The sequence below is a fragment of the Homarus americanus genome, unplaced genomic scaffold (assembly GCF_018991925.1).
Source record: "Homarus americanus isolate GMGI-L3 unplaced genomic scaffold, GMGI_Hamer_2.0 scaffold49613, whole genome shotgun sequence".
NCBI classification, from domain to species: Eukaryota; Metazoa; Arthropoda; class Malacostraca; order Decapoda; family Nephropidae; genus Homarus; species Homarus americanus.
The window spans coordinates 7,501-13,985 of record NW_024742971.1 but is presented as its reverse complement, the minus strand read 5'-3'; the positions used below and the strand labels follow the sequence as shown (position 1 = coordinate 13,985).

Genomic DNA, 6,485 nt, shown 5'->3' with positions numbered 1-6,485 from the left:
CCTAACCAATATTGGGCGACGATGGCGCTCATGAGCCCACGTCCCCACAAACAGTAAGAGAGAGTGAGAAAGAAAGAGAGAGAGGAGATTGGCCAACGTGCGGTCCCTCGCCCAATGTCTTCTGCCTCGCTGGAGCTGGGGCAAAGAGAAGAGGAGCGGATAAGGGAGGAGATTGGCCAACGTGCGGTCCCTCGCCCAATGTCGGCTGCCTCGCTGGAGCTGGGGCAAAGAGGAGAGGAGCGGATAAGGGAGGAGATTGGCACACACGGTGGCGCTGCCGGCGCCGAGGATAGCAAGAGAAGGTGCAGTTTGATCTGATCATCTGGTTTGCTATTTCTCTAAGGCCAACGTGCGGTCCCTCGCCCAATGTCGGCTGCCTCGCTGGAGCTGGGGCAAAGAGAAGAGGAGCGGATAAGGGAGGAGATTGGCACACAGGTGGCGCTGCCGGCGCGAGGATAGCAAGAGAAGGTGCAGTTTGATCTGATCATCTGGTTTGCTATTTCTCTAAGGCCAACGTGCAGTCCCTCGCCCAATGTCGGCTGCCTCGCTGGAGGTGGGGCGAAGAGAAGAGAAGAGGAGCGGATAAGGGAGGAGATTGGCACACACGGACGTGCGGTCCCTCGCCCAATGTCTTCTGCCTCGCTGGAGCTGGGGCAAAGAGAAGAGAAGAGGAGCGGATAAGGGAGGAGATTGGCACACACGGTGGCGCTGCCGGCGCCGAGGATAGCAAGAGAAGGTGCAGTTAGATCTGATCATCTGGTTTGCTATTTCTCTAAGGCCAACGTGCGGTCCCTCGCCCAATGTTTTCTGCCTCTCAATCCCTCTCACTATTTTGGCTGCTGTGATAGGCGCCGCCAACAGCAGCAGCTACCTGGTTGATCCTGCCAGTAGTCATATGCTTGTCTCAAAGATTAAGCCATGCATGTGTAAGTACAAGCCGATTTAAGGCGAAACCGCGAATGGCTCATTAAATCAGTTATGTTTCATTGGATCTGTAAACCCACTTACTTGGATAACTGTGGCAATTCTAGAGCTAATACATGCAATTGGTCTCTGACCGCAAGGGAAGAGTGCTTTTATTAGTTCAAAACTGGTCGGGCCCCGGTCCGTAACCCACCTGTGGTGAATCTGAATAACTTCGGGCTGAGCGCACGGTCTCCGCACCGGCGCAGCTTCTTTCAAGTGTCTGCCTTATCAGCTTTCGATTGTAGGTTATGCGCCTACAAATGTAGGTTATGCGCCTACAATGGCTATAACGGGTAACGGGGAATCAGGGTTCGATTCCGGAGAGGGAGCCTGAGAAACGGCTACCACATCTAAGGAAGGCAGCAGGCACGCAAATTACCCACTCCCGGCACGGGGAGGTAGTGACGAAAAATAACGATGTGAGTCTCATCCGAGGCCTCGCAATCGGAATGAGTACACTTTAAATCCTTTAATGAGTATCCATTGGAGGGCAAGTCTGGTGCCAGCAGCCTTGGTAATTCCAGTTCCAATAGCGTATATTAAAGTTGTTGCAGTTAAAAAGCTCGTAGTTGGATCTCAGTTCCGGACTGACGGTGCACCGCCCGGTGTTTGCTGTCACGCTCCGAACAGCCGCCCCGCCGGCTCGCACGGGATGCTCTTTGTCGAGTGTCCCGAGTGGCCGGAGAGTTTACTTTGAAAAAATTAGAGTGCTCAGAGCAGGCTATTTGAATGGCCCGAATGGTGATGCATAGAATAATGGAATAGGACCTCGGTTCTATTTTGTTGGTTTTCGGAACCAGAGGTAATGACTAATCGGAACAGGCGGGGGCATTCGTATTGCGACGCTAGAGGTGAAATTCTTGGACCGTCGCAAGACGAACCACTGCGAAAGCATTTGCCAGGATGTTTTCATTAATCAAGAACGAAAGTTAGAGGTTCGAAGGCGATCAGATACCGCCCTAGTTCTAACCATAAACGATGCCAACTAGCGATCCGCCGGCGTTATTCCCATGACCCGGCGGGCAGCTTCCGGGAAACCAAAGTCTTTGGGTTCCGGGGGAAGTATGGTTGCAAAGCTGAAACTTAAAGGAATTGACGGAAGGGCACCACCAGGAGTGGAGCCTGCGGCTTAATTTGACTCAACACGGGAAACCTCACCAGGCCCAGACACCGGAAGGATTGACAGATTGAGAGCTCTTTCTCGATTCGGTGGGTGGTGGTGCATGGCCGTTCTTAGTTGGTGGAGCGATTTGTCTGGTTAATTCCGATAACGAACGAGACTCTGGCCTACTAAGTAGTCGACGGATCTCCAGAAAATGGTGTCCAGTTCGCAACTTCTTCTTAGAGGGATAAGCGGCAATTCTAGCCGCACGAGATTGAGCAATAACAGGTCTGTGATACCCTTAGATGTTCTGGGCCGCACGCGCGCTACACTGAAGGGATCAACGAGTTTTCCCCTTCCGAGAGGAGCGGGTAACCCGTTCAAAGCCTTTCTTGATAGGGATTGGGGCTTGCAATTGTTTCCCATGAACGAGGAATTCCCAGTAAGTGCAAGTCATCAGCTTGCGCTGACTACGTCCCTGCCCTTTGTAAACACCGCCCGTCGCTACTACTGATTGAATGATTTAGTGAGGCCTTCGGACTGGCGCTCTTGGATTGTCGGCCCCGTTGCCCGCGAGGGTTTTCTGGGGTCGTCGCCTCGAGCTGACGGAAAGATGTCCAAACTTGATCATTTAGAGGAAGTAAAAGTCGTAACAAGGTTTCCGTAGGTGAACCTGCGGAAGGATCATTAACAGAGAGAAAGAGAACGGGGCGCTCTTAAAACTACTACTACTCTCCTGATTTGGGCGGTCTCGGGCTCTGCTCTGGCAACTCCAGCAGCGAAAGAGGACAATCCCGGCCCCCGCACCAAAAATAGGTACCACCACGCTGTAGGTGGACCACACTCGGGCGAGAGCGCGAAGACCGGAGGAGGAGGACGGACGGGGCTTTGGACGGCTGCCCGTCCGTTCCTTACTACCGGCGAATAAGCCTCTTGACCCAAAAAGAGTGAAATTCAAGTGTCAAAAAACAACAACAAGCTGTCCGGCCAAACCCAAACCACAAACTTGGGCTATGTCTGTCAAACCCTTTCATTGAGACTCGATCTGTGATGGTTAGTCGCAAAAAGACCAAATGGCAAATTACACAACTCTTAACGGGGATCACTCGCCTGGTCGATGAAGACCACCGCGAGCAAACTGCGCGTCGGGTATGTGAATCGCAAGAATACCAGATACATCGACAAGTTGAATGATATTGCCATGCGGCAGCCATATGGTTGGCCGCCACAGGGCTGAAATAATATACATCCATCGGTTGCCGCGGTTCGGTGCCTGACTGTCTCCCCCTGACACGCAGGGTAACTCCGAACCGAAGCTTCCGGGCCTTTAAGCGACCGCTCGCGCTTTGCGCGAGGGCGCGGTTTCTTAAAAACAAGTGCTTTACTAGCAAGTTCATGGACTTGGCGCAATCACACATTCAACCACAACAGCGACAGTTGTCGCCTCGCAACACCCTCGGAGGCGGCGCTCTTTTGCCTGCTGTCCACACAGACACGAATGGCCGTCGGCCGCTCATGGCTGATGCTGCACATGTTCTAAGAGGCACTCCATCCCACGAAGAGGAAACGAAACCGGGTCGGATATCTTTTAAGTAAGCCCCGCCGGAATTTCGTCTATCACCTCGAAAAGAGTGCTTGGCATGCATTGCAGTGGAACCTAAATTGATGAGTGCGCCTGGGCCCGCAGTCTACCATGTAGTGGTGCAGGCAGAGAGATGAGAATGCTTGGGTGACGCCGTGCTCTTCCTCACGCGCTCCTCCACCCTCTCCCACGGTCAGACGCGGTGTGGGCGTTCTCGTTGAGAGTTCGCCACGAGTCCACGTCTATCTCATGACTGGGAGGGAGGCAGGGGGAGTTCTCTCTAAACGCGTTAAAGACGGTGTTGCGCCTCATAACGGCGCTCGCCGGGATAGAGCACTAGTTCTGCAGCCGGAAAGGCCGCTCACGCCAATTAATACTGCGACTCTCGCTCTCTTTCTCCGGATAAACAAGTGCCACTGCTGTGGCATGTGGGAACGGGGAAAGAGGTCAAAGTTTAAGCGGCAAAGGTGCGGCCGAGTAAGGGCGGAACACGAGCGTATATGCATTAAAACTGTGTGTGTATATGACTCTGCGAGAGATGTTCTGCTGGAACACTTTTCCTATTGGCTATTTACCACTCAATGAGAAGGAACGGAGTCAGGGGTGGGAGTGCCGGCGCCATGGCCGCTGGCACCCCCGCGACAAGCCCCTCAAACCTTCCTGCCTGGTAATGTCGGTGGTGAAGAAAGTCGGTGGCAGAGCGTCTTCCGCTTCGTGGTTGGGGAACTTGTTCCCCCTAAGGATGATGAGACCACGATCGACCTCGTAGTAGGAGAGAGCTACCCGCCAAATTTAAGCATATTAATAAGCGGAGGAAAAGAAACCAACAGGGATTCCCTTAGTAAGGGCGACTGAACCGGGAAAAGCCCAGCGCATAACCTCGATGTCTTCGGGCACGAGGGGTGTTGCGTTTCAGAGGGTCCAGCACGCCGTCCCATACCGTCTAAGTCAAGCTTGAAAGCTGCCACTGCCCATGGAGGGTGACAGGCCCGTATGGCGGCGCCCGTGAGGGTACAGATGGGACGGTCGGAAAGGGCCTCTCTGTAGAGTCGGGTTGCTTGAAAGTGCAGCCCAAAGCAGGTGGTAAACTCCATCTAAGGCTAAATATGACCACGAGACCGATAGCGAACAAGTACCGTGAGGGAAAGTTGAAAAGAACTTTGAAGAGAGAGTTCAAGAGTACGTGAAACCGTTAAGAGCCAAACGGGTGGAAACTCGAAGGTCGAACTGAGGGGATTCAGCTCGTCGGCTGTCGGCTGGGTGGGGTGTTGTAATTGAGCGACCCAAAAATGTTTGGGCGCGCCCCCACTCGCGCTGGCGTCGGCGGGCGTATTTCGCCTCGTAGTAGGTCACCGCGACCCGTTGCCGGGGACGTCGAAGGCCCGGTCGGACTGGTACCTCGCCGCCGACTCTCTCTCAGCTCGTCTGGGGGGGAGACCTGCGCGACGGGGGGAACCACCGGTGTCCTGGCTGCCCTGCGACGGTCGAGGAGCTTGCTGCCGCTTCGGCGGCGGTTTTGCCTTTCGCGGTGTGCAAAAGGTCGGTGATCCACCGACCTGTCTTGAAACACGGACCAAGGAAAGCCCAACATGTGTGTGTCAATGGGCCTTACCAAAAACCCAAAGGCGAAATGAGGCGATGGGCGCCCGGGAAGGTAACAGGCCTCCGGTGCGTCTTGGGCCGACCCTGACTGGCTGCCTGCGGCTCGCCCACGCCGCGACAAGCGTGAGATACTTCCGCCCCTGGATTGCTGCGGGTGAGGCCGTCAGGCGATGGTCGAGCGACCGCGGAGGGGCGCAGGCCCGGGACTTGCCAAGACGCCGTGGTGCTGTCCGTCCCCGGAAGCGGGCCGTCGGTAAACGGCGGAGGCGCACCGGGGCAGGCTCGCGGGCAGTCGGCAAGTACCATGAGCATATATGTTGGGACCCGAAAGATGGTGAACTATGCCTGGCCAGGATGAAGCCAGAGGAAACTCTGGTGGAGGTCCGTAGCGATTCTGACGTGCAAATCGATCGTCGGAGCTGGGTATAGGGGCGAAAGACTAATCGAATCATCTAGTAGCTGGTTCCCTCCGAAGTTTCCCTCAGGATAGCTGGAACTCGCAGGGTGAATTTCATCCGGTAAAGCGAATGATTAGAGGTCTTGGGGACGAAACGTCCTCAACCTATTCTCAAACTTTAAATGGGTGAGATGCAGAGCTTGCTTGTAGGGATGAAGCTCCGGCGACTAATCTGAGTATCTAGTGGGCCACTTTGGGTAAGCAGAACTGGCGCTGTGGGATGAACCAAACGTCGAGTTAAGGGGCCTAAATGAATGCTCATTCAGATCCCATTGAAAGGCGTTGGTTGCTATAGACAGCAGGACGGTGGCCATGGAAGTTGGAATCCGCTAAGGAGTGTGTAACAACTCACCTGCCGAAGCAACTAGCCCTTAAAATGGTATGGCGCTCAAGCATTCTCCCGATACTCGACCGCCGGGTGCACTACCGGCCTCGCTCTCAAGGCGAGGTCTCGAAGCCCCGGTGAGCAGGAGGGTCGCAGTGGTGAGCGCTGAAGGAGCCCAAGTGCCGGCCTGGGAGCCGCCACTGGTGCAGATCTTGGTAGTAGCAACACTGAGAGAGAGACTTTGATGACCGAAGCGGAGAAGGGTTCCAGGTGAACATCAGTTGGCTATGGGTTAGTCGCTCCTGGGCCCAGGGCTGTAGCCTGATCCACGCCTCGAGGCAATGCAACACGAAAGCAGAGTGAGAAGAAGCAAGAACAACTACAACCAAGTAGGGTTCCATCTATCTATCTACCCTCGGTCTTATATAACATGTGCTCCAACAAAGGAAAG

At 54.6% G+C, this 6,485-nt stretch overlaps 2 non-coding genes across 2 annotated transcripts in view; both read left to right on the top strand.

Moving 5' to 3' along the window:
* The first annotated feature begins 868 nt into the window (after positions 1–868).
* On the top strand, positions 869–2,758 carry LOC121877097. The gene has a single exon (XR_006090886.1). It is a non-coding gene; the product is annotated as a small subunit ribosomal RNA (ribosomal RNA).
* A 1,650-nt stretch (positions 2,759–4,408) lies between these two features.
* LOC121877098 overlaps positions 4,409–6,485 on the top strand; it is a 4,335-nt gene continuing 2,258 nt past the window's right edge. Inside the window, exon 1 of the ribosomal RNA XR_006090887.1 lies at positions 4,409–6,485. This exon is cut by the window's right edge and continues 2,258 nt beyond it. This is a non-coding gene — a ribosomal RNA (large subunit ribosomal RNA).